The following is a 17,486-nucleotide window of genomic DNA, read 5'->3' as shown; positions in this document are numbered from 1 at the left end:
TGTGCTGGAGCAATGGCTCGTGGTACAAGAACATTGCTGTGCAAGCTTGGGGATCTGAAGTCAGCTCCTCAGAACCCTGTAAAAGGCCGGGTAGGGTGTGACTCTATGTCTGTGACTCCAGTGTTAGGGGTGGAGTTGAAAACATAAAGAAGGCTGGGGCTTGCTGGACAGCAGCCAGGCTGAAATCAGCAAGCTTCTGGTTCAGTGAAGGACCTTGTCTGGATGTATGAAGCAGAGAGACACACCCATGCTCATTTAAGCAATCCTAATTAAACTCTGTGTGTCATTAAAAAACTGGCGTGAAATCAGAATGCAGACTTGGTAAGAAGGGCTCAGAGTAAGTGGGGGAGGGGGTTACAGAGGGCAATGGGGATGAAGACTATACATTGCATGGTGTGCATACACGAACTGTCAAAGAGTGAATTAAACTATTCTATAAAGTTTTTAAAAGAAGAGGGGCTCTTTCTTGTCTTCTTTTCCTCTTCTTTCTTTAGACAGGGTCTCATTATGTATCCCTGACTATCCTGGAACTTGCTATATAGTCAGACCAGACTGGCCTCTAGCTCACAGAGACCTACCTGCCTCTTCCTCTCGAGTGCTAGAATTCAAGGCATAAACCACCACAGCCAAACACTTAGAGGATTTTGTTGTTTATCAGCGTGCCAGTCCTGACCTGAACACATTTTCATGGCCAGGATACCAAAAAGCAAAATGTAAAAATGTCTCAATACACTTTTAAAATCAGTGACATGCTGAAATTAGCATTAAGGTACATTTCATAAAAGGAAATAAAATTAAATAACCTTTACATCAAATCTGAGTTCCTTTTTATTACTTGAAAAGGAGTCTAGCAGGAGGCTGGAGCGTATAATATGGCTCACATTTACTGCTTGAATTCTACTCCTACTCTGTAGGACCGCATTAGGCTGGGGGCTTTGTACTTCCATTATTTTTAACTGAGAAACTCCTTCAATGGGTCTCTTTGGACAAGCACAAAATTCTGCTTGAATGAGCTCACCTATGTCCACCTCCTCTTTTCCCTGATCCTGCCAAACCATTCCTGAAAATTTTAACACTACAACTTAGAGTGAGTCCACCAAAAGCATTTTCCTGGAGATAATAGTATTTGATGATTTTGTAATTGCCTGCTTAAGCTCTGCCCTTAGTGGGTAAGTACTGTGGTGAGAATGGATTTCAGAGTTCATACTTCAAGGAGAGAGAGAGAGAGAGAGAGAGAGAGAGAGAGAGAGAGAGAGAGAGAGAGAGAGAGAGAGAACTTGGGTGATGGATTATCTTTGTTTTCCTGAGAGCCTCAGATTCTTAGGCAGCCAGAATTTGAGAGGATACACTTCTTCCTCCTGTGCCTCCTTCTGTGACTATGCTATTGCTGAACTTAATGGTATTAATTCTAGTGAACCAATGGACACAGCGAGATTCAGCAAGACAGCAAACATAGATAAGAATCATTGAGAATGCTCATCTACTATAAAATACATCGTGTCTAAGTCTTTCTCAAGTTTCTCAAGCCTGGTATACAATTATTAAGTGCTGGCCGTAATTCAGTGATGTTTAAAGATTTAGCGATGCTGAAAGATGTTTCAGATTTCCTGAAGGACAAACAGGATCTTCCATGACTACCTGAAGTTTCCTGTTCATTATGGAAATATCAAACGCCAGTTGGCTTCTACCTGTCACCCATGTAGTGAACAGAAGGAAACGGTGACAGTGGGAACGTGGCATGGTACAGGACAATGGCTAGAAAGGGACCCTCGAGGGCTCATCATTCTTTGTATGTCATAGCCTCTTTCCTCCTCACTGCAGTTTGTAAACTGAAGACAGTGAAGAGATGTCTGTGCATACAAATAACAAGCATAAGAAGCCAGCAACCAGCACATGAGACTTACCCAAAGTCTGTCACTGAGACTCGGGTTACAGAATAGGCATCTTTGAGGCTGGTATCCCTAAAGGACTTATTTCATTCTAATGTCCCCCAAAGGACAGGGTACTAAAAAATGTTTGTCAGCAGCTCTGATGTGGGTGAGAGGTCAATCGAATTCACAGAGTGAGAGAAGCACTAGAAACTGAGTCCCCCTTTAGCACCAAAGAAACCTCAGCTACTGGGACACTTTCCACCCCTTAAGCTGTGGGTCTGACCTTGAGGAATAACTCAACCCCTGCTTACAGTCAACAGGACTGGAGTTAATATGACCAAGGCTGGTAAATTCCATGAGGGTGTGTTTGGTGTTAGGGAAAAGAATGATTTAACATGGTGTCTGGAAGTTCTGATGTCCTTGATGACTGTAAGCCAAGCTGGCAGGAAGCTTTGCAAGCCGGTTGGATTGTGAGGGTGGATACTGTGGTGTGAACACCCCTGTAAAATCCATGTTGCCATTGTAATAGCATTTATGTGGGATTAGAGGGGATGAGGTATAAGGGGGCCACCCTCCTGATGGATTAAAGCTGTATCATGTCATTAACAGTTCCCAATGACAAAGACCAGGGTAAGTGGTTTTCTCTCTGACTGGAATGACTTCATCTGCCTTTCTGCCATCTTCCCTAGATTTTAATGCAATGCTCTTGAACTTCCTAGGCCAAACGACAGGCTAGTAGCTTTTGTTTATGAGTAGCTGTCTCAGTTACTCTTCTGTTGTTATGGGGAAACACCACGACCAAGGCAGATTATAAAAGGAAGCTTGGAGCTTGCATAGTTTCAGAGTGTTAGTCCATGGTCACCATCGTAAGGAGCATGGCAACAAGCAAGCAGGCATGGTGCTAGAGCTCACATCTGATCCACAAACAGAAGGCAAAGGGAGACTGGGCCTTCTGAGGTAGGGTTTTGAAACTTCAAAGCTCACCCCCAGTGGCCTAACTCCTCCAACAAGGCCATAGCTCCTAGTCCTCCCTGAACAGTCCCACAAATTGGGAACTAAACACTTAAACATATGAGCCTATGGGATGCGTTCACATTCAAACCACCATGATGATCTAAGCTCTGTAATCCTATTATAAAAACAGAAAACAGACAGAGATGGTGTGTCGCTTCTCAGACCCTGTACTGCAATATATGGGCTTGCGTGTGAGTGATGTGTGCTACGCTCGCACACAGTGCTCTCACAGTAGTAGAAGGATGCTGACATGAAGTACTAAGATTTGACAGCAAGTATCTATACTAAGTCTTCTACGTCACATCTTCTGCTTTTTCCCTCGGGGTGTAATTTTAAGGAAAATGCTAATCAATAAGTAGAAGACAGAAATTCTTCTAATGACTCAAGGTGTTTTATTTTAAACATATGCTTTTTTCTTATTCTCCAGCCCCTCAACTTACCAGCTTCAGGTCATTACTTTTGCTGTGATTGAAATTCCAGAAATTTCTATTTAAAATTATGAGTGATAAGAAGAGGTGCTTGTGGCCCATCTGACCCCCGATTGAGCGACACTTGGGGAAAAAGGGAAGAAGGGAAGAGGAAAAGTGAGATGGTTCTTAGATGAAAAACTCCAGGCTCTTTAATACAAAATGAAGAGCCCACACTGTGCCCACCATTGGCTATCATTCCTTTATAAATGTAAAGATTTTTTATCCTTAGGGTATTATGCTGTTGTATGGATTCTTGCCATGGCACACGTAAAAGGCTTCCCAAACAGAGTATTTTATTTTATTTTATTTTGAAGAGTGCCAAAGGATAGCTCAAATAAAAATCCAGCATTTTAAAATATTTTTAAATGATCATTTAATCATTGTACACGATGATCCAGGTCTCTTTTTTCCATTATTTATTCATTCATTTATTCATTCATTCATTCATTCATTCACTTTACATCCCAATTGTAGCCCCCCCCCACTCCTCTCAGTCCCCCTCTCATACAACCCCCACTTCATTTTCCTCTAAGAAGGAGGAGCCTCCCATCATGTACCCTGGCACTTCAAGTCACTGCAGGCCTAGGTGTATCCTCTCCCACTGAAGCCAGATAAAAAGACTCAGTTAGGGGAATGGGATCCACAGGCAGGCAACAGATTCAGGGACAGGCCCAGCTCCCGTTGGTAGACCTGTATGAAGACCAAGCTGCACATCTGCTACATATGTTGGGGAGGTGGCTAGGTCCAGCCCGTGCTTGCTCTTTGGCTTGGTGGTTCAGTCTCTGGGAGCCCCCAAAGCATCTCGATTAGCTGACTCTGTCGGTTTCCCTGTGGAGTCCCTATCATCTCCTCTAACTTCCCCAATCCTTCCCCTAACTCTTCCATAAGATGACCTGAACTCTGTCCAATGTTTGTCTATGGGTCTCTGCATCTGTTTCTATGGGCTGCTTGGTGGCGATCTCAAAGGGCAGTTACACTAGGGTCCTGTCTGCAAGCATAACAGAGTATATCGTTAAGAGTGTCAGGGGTTGGTTCTTGCCCATGGGATAGGTCTCAGTTGGGCCATGCCTTAGTTGGGCACTCCCTCCAGCTCTGCTCCATCTTTGTCCCTGCGTGTCTTGTAGACAGGGCACATTTTGGGCCAAAGGTTTTATGGGTGACTTGGTGTTCTTATCCCTCCCAGGAGGTAGCTACTTCAGGCTCTGTGTCCCCCACTGCTAGAAGTCTCAGCTAGAGTCGTACCCATAGACTCCCCTGTCCCCTCTCTGGCACATTCTAGAGATGCCTCTCCCTAAAGATGATTCCCACCCCACCCCCATTCCCCTCTCCATCCCCTCTCTCACCCAGTTCTCTTCCTCCACCCATTCTTATTACTATTTTATTTCCCCTACTGAGTAAGAGTCAAGCATCTTCCCTTGGGCCCTTCTTGTTATTTGGCTTCTTTGGGTCTGCGGATGGTAGCGTGGTTATCCTGTACTTTATGGCTCATATCCACTTATCAGTGAGCACATAAATAACTAAATCCCTTTGAGTCTTGACTACCTCTGGGTGATAATTTCTGGTTCCACCTTCTTGTCTGCAAAAATTATTGATGTCCTTGTTTTTAATAGCTTAGAGGCGTTCCATCGTGTAGATGTACCACGTTTTCCTTATCCATTCTTCAGTTGAGGGACATCTAGGTTGTTTCCAGTTTCTGGCGATTAGGAATAAAGCTTCTATAAACATAGTTGAGCAGGTGTCCGTGTGGGATATGCCCAGGCGTAGGAAGTCTGGGCCTTGAGGGAGAGCTATTTCCACTTTTCCGAGAAACCACCAAAGTGATTTACAAGGTGGTTGTACAATTTTCACCCCCACCAGCAATGGAGCAGTGTTCTTGCTCTACATTCTAGCCAGCATGTACTGTCCCTTGAATTTTTTATCTTAAGCTATTCTGATGGGTGTCAGGTGGAACTTAGGGTTGTTTTGATTTGCATTTCCCTAATGACTAAGAACATTGAACATTCCCCTAAGTGTTTCTTGGCCACTAGAGATTTCCCTGTTTAGCTTCGGACCCCATTTTTAAACTGGTTTATTCGGGTTGTTGGTGTCTAACTTCTTGAGTTCTTTATATATTTTGGATGTTAGCTTTCTGTCAGATGTAGAGTGAGTGAAGATTTTTCCCCCCAATCTGTAAGCTCCTGTTTTGTCCTATTGACAGTGCCCTTGGCCTTACAGAAGCTTTTCAGTTTCATGAGGTCCCATTTATTAATTGTTGATCTTAATGCCTGAGCTGTAGATGTTCCGTTCAGGAAGTTGTCTCTTGTACCAATGGGTTCAAGTCTGTTCCTCACTTTCTCTTTTAGTAGATTTAGTGTATCCAGTTTTAGGCTGAGGTCTTTGATCCATCCAGTCTTGAGTTTTGTGCAGGTGATAGATATGGATCTAATTGTATTCTTCTACATGCAGACTGCCAGTTAGACCAGCACCATTTGTTGAAGGTGCTTTCTTTTTTTATATTGTATGGTTTTGACTTCTTTGTCAAATATTGAGCATTCATAGGTGTGTTCATTTATTTCTGGGACTTTGATTTGATTCCATCAATCAACCTGTTTGTTTCTATACCAATACTGTGCAGTTTTTGTTACTATTGCTCTGAAGTACAATTTGAAGTCAGGGATGGTGATATCTCCAGAAGTCCTTTTATTGTTCAGGATTGTTTTAGTTATCCTGGGTTTTTTTCTTTTTCCATATGAAGTTGAGAATTGTTCTTTCTGGGTTTTTGAAAATGTTGTGTTGGAATTTTGATGGGAATTGCATTGAATCTCTATAGATTGCTTTTGGTAGATTGGCCATTTTCATTGTGATAATCCTACAGATCCCTGAGCATGGGAGATCTTTCCATCTCCTGATATCTTCTTCAATTTCTTTCTTCAGAGGTTTGAAGTTCTTTCACTTGTTTGGTCAAAGTTATTTTATATTATTTGTGGCTATTTGTGAAGTGTGTTGTCTCCCTTACTTCTTTTTCAGCCTGTTTATCATTTTTATAAAGGAGGAATACTGAGTTATACTGAGTTAATTTTGAATCCAGTCACTTTGCTGAAGAAGTTTATCAGCTGTAGGAGTTTTCTGGAAGAATTTTTGGTGCCAATTATACTATCCTACCATCTGTAAATAGCAATACTTTGATTTATTTCTTTCCAATTTATATCTCATTGGTCTCCTTTAGTTTTCTTATTCATCTAGACAGGACTTCAAGTATTATATTGAAGAGATAGGGAAAGACAAACCTGTCCAAGGTTTGTCTTATCCCTGATTTAAGTGGAATTGCTCTAAGTTTCTCTCCATTTAATTTGATGTTGGCTATTGGCTTAGTGTATATTGCCTTTATTTTGTTTAGGTATGCCTCTTGTATCTCCTATTTCTTCAAGACTTTTATCACCAAGAGGTGTTAGATTTTCTCAAAGGCTTTTTGTTAGCACCTAATGAGATGAACATGTGGTTTTTTTTCTTTCAATTTGTTTATATGATGGATTGCATTGATGGATTTTCATTTATTCAACTACCTCTGCATCCCTGCAATTTTATTTTGTGGATATTTTTGCATCAATATTCATAAGGGACATTGGTCTGAAATTTTTTATTTGTTAAGTCTTTGCATAGATTAGGTATCAGGGTGACTGTGGCTTCAGAGAATAAGTTTGACAATGTTCCTTCTTTTTCTACTTTGTGGAATAGTTTGAGGAGTATTGGTATTAGCTCTTCTTCAAAGTCTGGTAGTTTTCTCTGCTAAAACCATCAGGCCCTAAGCTTTGTTGTTGTTGGAGACTTTTAATGACTGCTTCTATTTCCTTAGGAGTTGTACAACTATTTAAATAGTCTAACTGATCTTGATTTAACTTTGGTAAGTGGTATCTGTTTAGAAAAATCATTCATTTCATTTAGAGTTTCCAATTTTGTGGAGTACAGACTTTTGGAGGAAGACCTAATGATTCTTTGAATTTCCTCATTGTCCATTGTTAGTTCTTCCTTTTTAATTCTGATGTTGTTAATTTGGATACTCTCTCTGTCTTTTAGTTAGTTTAGCTAAGGGTTTGTCTATCTCATTTATTCTCTTAAGGAACCAGCTCTTGGGTTTGTTGATTCCTTGTATTGTCTTTGTTTCAAATTAGTTGATTTTAGCCCTGAGTATGATTATTTCCTGCCTTCTACTACTCTTTGGTGTGTTTGTTTCCTTTTGTTTTAAAGCTTTCAGTGTACTTTTAAATTGCTAGTATGAGAACTCTAATTTTTTTATGAAATCACTTAGGGCTATGACCTTTCCTTTTAGTACTGCTTTCATCATGTCCCATAAGGTTGGGTATGTTGTGCCCTCATTTTCATTAAATTCTAAAAAGTCTTTAATTTCTCTCTTTCTTTCCTCCCTGACACAGTGGTTATTGAGTAGAGAGTTGTTCGGTTTCCTTGAGTTTGTAGGTTTTCTGTTGTTTCTATTGTTGTTGGAGTCCAGCTTTAATCCATGGTGGCCTGACAGGTAGCAGGTATTATTTCAATTTTCTTGTATCTGTTGAGCCTTGCTTTGTGACTGAGTATATGGTCAGATTTGGAGAAAGTTCCATGAAGTACTGAGAAGAAACTTAGATGAAATGATCTGTAGATATCTGTTAGATTCATTTGATTACTAACCTCTGTTAATGTCATTATTTTTCTGTTTAGTTTCTGTCTGGATAACCTGTCCATTGGTGTGAATGGGGTGGTGAAGTTTCCCACTATTAATATGTATGGTTCAATGTGCGATTTAAGCTTTAGTTATGTTTCTTTTATGAATGTGGGTGCCCTTGCATTTGCTGCATAGATGTTCAGAATTGAGATGTCATCTTGGACTTTTTTCTTTGATGAGTATGAAGTGTCCTTTGCATTTTTTGGATTACTTTTGGTTGAAAGTCTATCTTATTAGATATTAGAATGGCTACTCTGCTCTGAGGCTGTGTCTCTCTTTGTTGCTGAGATGTGTTTTTCCTATGCAGCAGAATGATGGGTCCCATTTTCACATCCCTTCTGTTAACCTGTGTCTTTTTATTGGAAAATTGAACCCATTGATGTTGAGAAATATTAATGATCAATATTTGTTAATATCTGTTATTTTGATGTTAATGATGTTTTCCTCTCTTTCTCCCTCCCCCCTCTCTCTCTCTCTCTCTCTCTCTCTCTCTCTCTCTCTCTCTCTCTTTCTCTCTCTCTCTCTGTGTGTGTGTGTGTGTGTGTGTGTGTGTGTGTGTCTTCTTTTGGTTTTGCTGGTGTTCCTTCTGTAGGGCTGGATCGATGGAAAGATTTTGTTTAAATTTGGTTTTGTTGTTGAATATCTTGTTTTCTCTGTCTATGGTGACTGAAAGTTTTGTTGGGTATAGTAGTCTGGGCTGGCATCTGTTGTCTCTTAGAGACTGTAAGACATCTGTCCAGACCTTTTCTGGATTTTAAAGTCTCTGTTGAAAAGTCTGGTGTTAATGCTAATAGGTCTGCCTGTATGTGTTGCTTGGCTTTTATTCTTTGTGGCTTTTAATATTCTTTCTTTGTTCTGTATATTTAGTGTTTTGATTATTATGTGGAGGGAAGATTTCCTTTTTTGGTCCACTGTATTTGGTATTCTATAACCTTCTTGTATATTTATAGGCATCTCTTTCTTTAGGTTAAGGAAAATTTTCTTCTATGATTTTATTGAAAATATTTCTTTTGCCTTTAAGGGAGTCTTTTTCTTCTATTCTAATTATTCGTAGGCTTGCTTTTTAATAGTGTCCACAATTTTCTGGAAGATTTGTTTTAGATACTTTTTATTTGTAGCATTTTTTTAACCAATGTATCAATTTCTACACCCAAGATTCTCTTTTTCATCTTTTGTATTCTGTTAGTAATGCTTGTATCTGAAGTTCCTGTTTTCTTTCTAGGTTTTCCATGTCTGGGGTTGCCTCCATTTGTGTTTTCTTTATTGCTTCTATCTCCATTTTTAGGTCTTTAACAATTCTATTCATTTCTTTCTCCTGCTTGATTGTATTTTCCTGTATTTCCTTTTCCCCCAAATGTGATGGGTTAATTTTACCTTGTTGTAAAACCAAAGATCTCACTGGAGTAGAGACTGATATAACAAAAGGTCATGGAAAAGTGGAGTGGAACATGCAGGATGAGATGTACAAACTGGGGAAGCAGATCACTTCCTTTAACATGACACTACATCGTTGCTGAGGAACATATTTAAATTAACTCTGCAGAACTCAACTGAAATGTGGCACAAACATGACAATTTCCAGGAATGCCTTCAAGGACTTCCCACTGGATGGATTTGTAACCTCTGGATTTCAGTGTGGGAAGAATTACAATTCTTTGGAAGAATAAAAAAATTCACACTTTTGAAATTTCACAGAATTTTAAGGCCAAAACATAGTGAGTTCATTTCTCTTCATTTTCAGGGACAATTGATACTCTATTCAAAACCACATTAAGCTTCCAGTTCAACCCCAATCCAACCTTGTGACCTCCGACATCGAAGTTCTTTCCATCTATTAAAACTGACATGGTCAGTTTGACTCCTGGTTGGAGGGTGTGCATATAACCCAGTCCAATTAAACTGGCATTATTTACTCTGGCAGATAGAGAAGTTCTGTGATCCAGCTTATATTTAGTAGGGATGCCAAAATGAGTGTTGTTGCTGACAGCTGTTCACGCTAGGTTTATTCACGTTTCGATCTTGTTAACTTTCTGGTAGATAAAGCCTCTAAATTCAGTGCCATTGTTCACATGAGTGCACGGGTCTGCAGCCTTGTAACCAAGAGCAAAATTATTCTGAGACACTTTGGATTTGGCTGTGTCAAAACTTATCTGATAGCTGGCAAGCCAACCTTCAAAGGCCAACACAACCAAGCCATAAATGGTCAGTCCCGAAAAATCTATATCAACATTACTGCCCAGACTAAAACAATCCTGTTTATAGGAGGCCTTTAATTTCCCACTCTTTTTTCCCTGTGTTTGGTGCAAATATGATATCAAGAGTCAGTTTCAACCCTTCAGCCAACTTATTCTCCCAAGAGATTTCTGTCCAGAGAGTATTGTCTGTATTCCACGTTTGGGTGAAGGTGAGCCTGTATGTAGTTACAGACCTTATATTTGGTCTCTAGGTTGCTGATGCTTTCCTTGTACCAGTATAAGCATGACCTGATGTAGAAAATTCCATTCCACTATAAGACTTGGTTTTCAGATCCATTTTGACCATGCCGAGCCCATACTCTTTGTTAAAGACATCCTGGGCAGACTTTCCTAGGTCGTGTAAGTTGTTATGTTACACATATCTGCAACCCCAGGGGTGGGCCTGTCCTGCTCCACCAAGGCAACGCTGAAGGTCTTCTCCTCCTGCATTTCTTAATATTTGTCCATTTCCTCTTTAAGAGCCTCTACCTGTTTGATTGTATTTTTCCAGAATTTCTTTAAGGGATTTACTTGTTTGCTCTTTAAAATTCTCTGTAATCATCATAAGATTAGATTTAAGATCATTTTCTTGACATTCAAGTGTGTTAGGATTTCTAGGGCTTGCTGTAGTAGCATAGCTGGGTTCTGGTGGTGCCATATTGCTCTGTTTTTTTTTTTTTTTTTTTGTTTGTTTTTGTTTGTTTGTTTGTTTTAATTGTGTTCTTATGCTGGCCTTTAGCTATCTGGTTTTCCCTAGTGTTGGCAGGTCCCGTAATCCCTGATGTTAGCAGGCCTCTGGGATTGGAGGTAGAGCTGGTTGTCCTTCCTGGCAGCTGGCCTCCAGGGCTGTAGGCGGAGCTGTGTAAATGGAACGGCGGCGGATAGGGCAGGGCAGAACTTGCAGCTGTTGGGTTTGCCTAGAGGGGCATGCAGGCATGGATTTGGATAGGGGTCTCATTTGCTGCTCCCCGATGTTTGGGAGCCTCTGGGATTGCAGGTAGAGGTGTGGAACAGCAGATGGAGTGGAGAGAGGACCAGGAAGACCTCATATCTGCATGGTTGACTGGGGAACCTAGCAGGCAGGGGTTTGGGGGTTGGGGGAATCTCACCTGGTTGTTCCAGGCAGCAGCAGGCTTCCAGAGCTGCAGGCAGAGCTGTGGCCCAGGAAGTGGAGTAGAAAGGGGCAGGGCGGAACTCACAGCTGCTGGGTTTGCCCAGAGGGACCATTGTGGACCGGAAGATCTGTATTTCATTCTTCAAGCAGGAAATCAGCATCTCAAATTATGGAGTGTGAAGATTGTCAGGAGCATGTGGAAAACGTCATAATTTTGAAAACTCTGAGAACTCTTAGAAATACTGACCATTTTTCCTGAATCTCAAAGACTCATATGTCAGGAATCTGAAAACACCGTTGTTGAACAAATGCTTTTAAAATTAAAACAAATAATCAAATAAAAAAAAAAAAAGCAAGCAACACTATAAAATGTTCAAGGTGGAAAGAGAAACAGTGTAACCAGGCTCCAGTGTAACCGGGCTCCGTGTCAGACTGTGCTTGGGCTATAGCATGCTAGCTTTTGACCTCCCAGATAAATTGATGTTTCACACCCTTAAAAAAATGTGGCAGAATTACTCAAGCAAAGCAGGAGGATGAGCTTCCCAGAACTAGGGGCTCCTGCTTGTAAAGGTGCCAAACACAAGAAAAAGCTAAGCAGACATTTAGATACATTGAAGCTACAGCTCGAAAGTCAGCCCAGAGGGAAATTAACTGTAACGGAGGGACTTAGAAGGTGGGTTTAAATATCCTGAATTCTAGAAGGAGGGGTTCCAGGGCACAGACCGAAACTGGCTCTGGAGGGCAAACAGGGCCACAGGTGCTGTGACTTCTGAGAGGGGATTTAAGTCTGTGAACATTTGATGAAATAAGGGGTCTGGAGAAAGGGCACAGGGAAACAGAGCAGGTTGTGGGGTACAGTTGAGACCATGAGTGTGGGTGGAGGCCACTCTGTATGTCTGGATCCTCCTACAGGATGAAGGTGTCTCACAGTATAGACCCATAGCTGCCATTTTGACACACTACAAAATTAGATAAGGATGTCCGATCTGGTAGGGAAAAAAAGTTTTTGAAAATGTTATAACAAAACCCATTACGTTGTATACTGACTTAAAATGTCAAGAAAAAGTAGGGAGTAGAGTGATTGCTGTTCAAACAAGAGGACCTGAGTTCAGATCCCCCACACTTACATAAAAGCTGGGCACAGCAGCCTGGGCCTGTATGGAACTCTGGTGCTGGCGTTTTCCAGCCTGGTACTTGCTGCTCTGCCCAGCCTAAACAATTAATAAAGTAAAGGAAAGCTGATCCCTAATCTATACCATGTATCCATGTTTCATGCTGTGGCTGTATCAGAGACTAACATTTACCACAAAAAGTTCATTGACTTTTGTATGTTGGTTAAGTCAAATTCCTTGGTAAACTACAAATTGTTTTTCTATTAATTGTTAAATTATACATCTATTGACTGCACGACTGCATGGAATCAAAAACCAAAATGATCACATTATGGTTTTAGGCAGGATCAAGCATTAATATTTTTAATATTTTAATATTTTTACCAATAAGTTTTTAGAGCTAAGCCTTCTAATGATATTTGAAATTGAACATTTTTATTGTAAGTATAAAAACAATTTGTTTGTTGTGGAAAGTTTGGGAAACAAACCACCACCACCACCACCAACACCACCACAACCAACAACAACAACAAACACAGAAAAGATAACAGAAATTGCCTTAATTCTTTCTCACTGCTAATTGCTTCTAACATTTTGTGTATATACACAAAAATTTATTCTTTTTTTTTTCTTTTGGTTCTTTTTTTCGGAGCTGGGGACCGAACCCAGGGCCTTGCGCTTCCTAGGTAAGCGCTCTACCACTGAGCTAAATCCCCAGCCCCAAAAATTTATTCTTAATTAATACAGTTGCAGTATGCCTTCTGTTTCCACACATTCAAAATCGTGATTTTTAAATGGTAATGTTAGAATTCATATACATTATGCATTCAATGGAAGCCATTTAGGGATGGGAGGTGGCTCAAGGGTAAAGCACTTGCCTTGTGAGTTCAAATTTCCAAAGTCTATGAGCCAAGCACAGTGGCTTGTGTGTTCAATCTCAGCACGACTACAGTGAGATGAGAGGCAGAAAAAAGAATTTCTGGAAGCTCATAGAAAAGCTGGTCTGGAATACACAGTGTTGATGTACAAAGAGATCCTGGTTGGAACAAGGTGGAAGGCAAGTACTAACACCCAGGGTTGTCCTCGGTACCGGCTGGCTTTGTGAGTCAAGCTGGAGTTATCACAGAGAAAGGAGCCTCCCTTAAGGAAATGCCTCCATGAGATCCAGCTGTAAGGCATTTTCTCAATTAGTGATCAAGGGGGGAGGGCCCATTGTGGGTGGTGCCATCCCTGGGCTGGTGGTCCTGGGTTCTATAAGAAAGGAAGCTGAGCAAGCCAGGGGAAGCAAGCCAGTAAGTAACATCCCTCCATGGCCTCTGCATCAGCTCCTCCTTCCTGACCTGCTTGAGTTCCTGTCCTGATTTCCTTTAGTGATAAACAGCAATGTGGAAGTGTAGCTGAACAAACCCTTTCCTTTCCAACTTGCTTCTTGGTCATGATGTTTTATGCTGAGTACAAACCCTGACTAAGACATCTTCTGACCCCCATGTGCACACCATAACACATGTGCACACCCTGCTCATTTATTTATTTATTTATTTATTTATTCATTCATTCATTCATTCATTCATCCAATCATTTATTCACTTTATATCGCTATTGTGGGCTCCCTCTCCTCCCAGTTCCCTCTTCCCATGACCCCTCCCCTTTACCTCTGAGAAGAGAGAGATTATTCTCTGGGTACCAACTCACCCTGGCACCTCAAGTCACTGCAGGACTAGTCATATGCTCTCCCACTAAGTCCAGACAAGGCAGACCAGATAGGGGAACAGGATCCATAGGCAGGCAACAGAGTCAGGGTAAGTCCCCACGGCAGTTGTTGGGGGACCAGCATGAAGACCACGCTGTACATCTGCTATGAATGTGCAGAGGGCCTAGGTCCAGTCCTTGTATGCTCTTTGGTTGGTAGTTCAGTCTCTGAGAACCCCTAAGGGTCTAGGTTAGTTGACTCTCTGTTTATCTTGTCAAGTCCCTATCCCCTCTAGGGGCTGCCACTGCATTCATTTATGTCTGCCTCACATGAGGCACCTGTATATCTAGGCTGGCAGTAACAAATTGTAGCTGTGAACAGTGTCTTAATCCCAGCACTTAGGATGCAGAGGCATGCAGATTTCTGAGTTCAAGACCAGCACAGTCTACAAAGTGAGTTCTAGGACAACCAGGACTGTTTCACAGAGAAATCTTATCTCAAAAAAAAAAAACCTAAATAAATATTACATATTTTATGTCGATGTCAACAATATACATATTAAACTAACATTTTGAATTATTTTCTTTAAACACCACTATGGTAGTAAAATCAAGCAGTTTGGATTTTAGTTAACTTATATTTGAAGAAATAAAAAGAGCAAGAACCTGGAAGTCGTCCCTGAAGTGGTGGCCCAGAGGAGCACGGCTTACAGACTCACTCTGGATTCCTGCTTTGAGAACCTGCCCTAGTTTCCTTTGAGAATGAGATGGATGTACACCAGCTATGACAGGAGGACACGTTTGTCCCTGCAGGTTCCCTCTCCTACACTGTCCTGTCTCTGACTGTCAAGTGTTCTGCTGTAGAAATGTGCCGTACAGAGGGACAGAGCCTGGCTAGGAACAGGTGTCCTGGGCAGACTGAAGGTGCTTATTACACTTACCCAGCAGTCACGTTTGCAAGTTTCCTGACAGATGAAAAAGATGGCAGTGTGCCTATGTTAGTCATGCTTCTGAGAAGGTGAATTGGGAGATCTAAAGCTATCTCCAATTGCAATCAGAACTGGGTCTGATTTGTGAAAGGACTTTGACTCTTGGGCAGTGTGTCAGTCTACAGCCTTCAGTTTTGCTCCAAAGACCACCTTTCCCAGAGCTTCATGAATCCCCAGCCACAATCTCCGGACTTTGTATTTCTCCTTCATTTACTCCAGAGATGAGAAGTTTCCCCTGTGAGGAATAGCCTTTCACTTCCTAGCTTCTTCCTTTGTATTTGTTTTCTGTTCCAAATAGCTTTATGCCATAATTAACAAGAGAAAGTCCAAACATAGGGCTGTACATTGGGTCCAACTGGTCCAACTGGTAGTTGGCAAAACCCAGAGAGCAGAGGATGTCCCTAAAGCCATGAGTGGTGCCAAAGCCAGCCCAGGGAGTAAAGGACACTGGCAGCCTTGTCCTCAGTGTTTGCGAGCTGTGTGTTACCCTGTGTTTGCATCAGATAAGCAAGGGTAGCCTCAGAAACTGCAGTGTGGGACTCAGGGGTGACCAGACAGCTAAGCAGAGAACAGTGCAGCAGCTTGGAGTGGTGGCTGCTCTTTCCTAATCCTCCAGAGATCCTCCACATCATGCAATTACAAGCCTCGAAAGGGCCCAAACTGGTTTTCAGTGGTATAGAGCAACAAGTTCATCAAAGGATAGGAATTTCCAGTGGAGCAGGTTGCTCTGCTGCAGCTCAACAGAGTCCAGAGCAAAAAATTATAGATAAAAATTGGCTTATGAAGAAATTTCTCTTAAAGAATTGCATTAGGAATGAAGTAAGGATGTATAAACGTCCCATCATGGCGCCTAAGAGAGGCTTGCCAGTTTTAATTTCTGCTACACAAATTCATTTGTCTGGGTATACTTTGCTGCCATCCTCAATGGTACAATTGCCCAACAGCTCAAGGCAAGGCACTACTGAATCATGAAGGGTAGTTCTGAAATTTTCTAAGTATGTAAAGTCCACACTTACTGCCACGAAATAAAATCCAAGTGCAGAACATGAAAACCACTCTGGCTAGCTTATGTTCACACACACACACACACACACACACACACACACACACACACACACACACACACGAGTAGGACCATGGGATAAGAAATAATTTGTTTTCCCTTGAGAATGCTGCAAGTCTCATTTGTCTGTGATCAGGGAACCCTGCTTATTTTTAGTGCAGAAATTTCTCCTTTCAGATGATACTCATTGAAGAGGTAAGAAACCTCTGCTGCCTCTTGACTCTTTTGACCAGATCCCATGTTATATGTAGCTGCTCAGAAGAAATAGTAATTCAACACACACACACACACACACACACACAAACACACGTGTGTGTGTGTATAAATATATATATAGTGTGTGTACATGTATATATATAGTGTGTGTACATGTGTATATATATAGTGTGTTCATGCGTATATATATTATATTTTATATATATGCTTAAAAAGAAAAAAGAAAAATACCTTCTGTACCAGTTGAATATGTTTTATATGTCCTCCCCAAAGAGAACTGCATTACCAGGAATTCTACCAGAAGTTGTAGGTCCATGCCCAAGGTTTTCTCGTAAAGTCTCAACAGGTTAAAGAAAAAAATCGCAGACTCACACACATAAATCGGCATCACAGATTAGCTCCTTAAGTATAAGGAAATACACAGGCAGATGCCAAGTTGCATTCTTACTCAAGATGAGATGGTAATCTGAGGCCCTGCTTCCTCTTCTGCAGTCAGTTGGAAATGGAGCATCGTGGGTGCTGCCTTCAACTCCAGTCATCTGCATGTGTCCCAGCACGTGAATTCTGGGAAGAGCTGGTGTGGCTTCCCAGGTGCCAGCTGTTGCTTAGAGAGCTTATTACTAATTTTATAATCAGCGCATTGCCAGTGGGAAGTTATAGGAAATTACCAAGCACTAACCAATGTGTGTCACATGAAACCTATGCTAACCCCCTAAAAAGTCAAGTTGAATTATTAATCTCATGAAATTAATTTATCAAGCAGATCTTCACAAAATGGCTAAAATCTCACTTTAATAAATCATTTTGTAAATATTTATGACCATGAAGAGTTGAAGAAATGCAATATTTCATTTTATAAAAGAAAATGAAGATATAATTGCAAGGGATTTTAAGCAGCATGGTCAGAACAATTCCTGAAAAGCAGTCAGTGGCCGAATACATTTGGCTTTTAGATGATTGTACTTTACAAGGATTTGTGAGAAGTAGACAGAACTTTTACAGTTGTTTAAAATAAGGG

The 17,486-nt window shown here is 41.1% G+C and overlaps 1 protein-coding gene and 1 pseudogene across 2 annotated transcripts in view; one reads left to right on the top strand and one right to left on the bottom strand.

Moving 5' to 3' along the window:
* The window catches only part of Ptger3 (prostaglandin E receptor 3), a 78,769-nt gene that overhangs the window by 15,843 nt on the left and 45,440 nt on the right, over window positions 1–17,486 (top strand). The gene's annotated exons all lie outside the window — the stretch shown is intronic.
* Window positions 9,773–10,666, bottom strand: LOC116895154 (annotated as a pseudogene).

Source organism: Rattus rattus, chromosome 3 (assembly GCF_011064425.1).
Source record: "Rattus rattus isolate New Zealand chromosome 3, Rrattus_CSIRO_v1, whole genome shotgun sequence".
Classification (NCBI taxonomy): domain Eukaryota; kingdom Metazoa; phylum Chordata; class Mammalia; order Rodentia; family Muridae; genus Rattus; species Rattus rattus.
The sequence above is the reverse complement of the archived record's forward strand: the minus strand, read 5'-3'. Positions and strand labels throughout refer to the sequence as shown.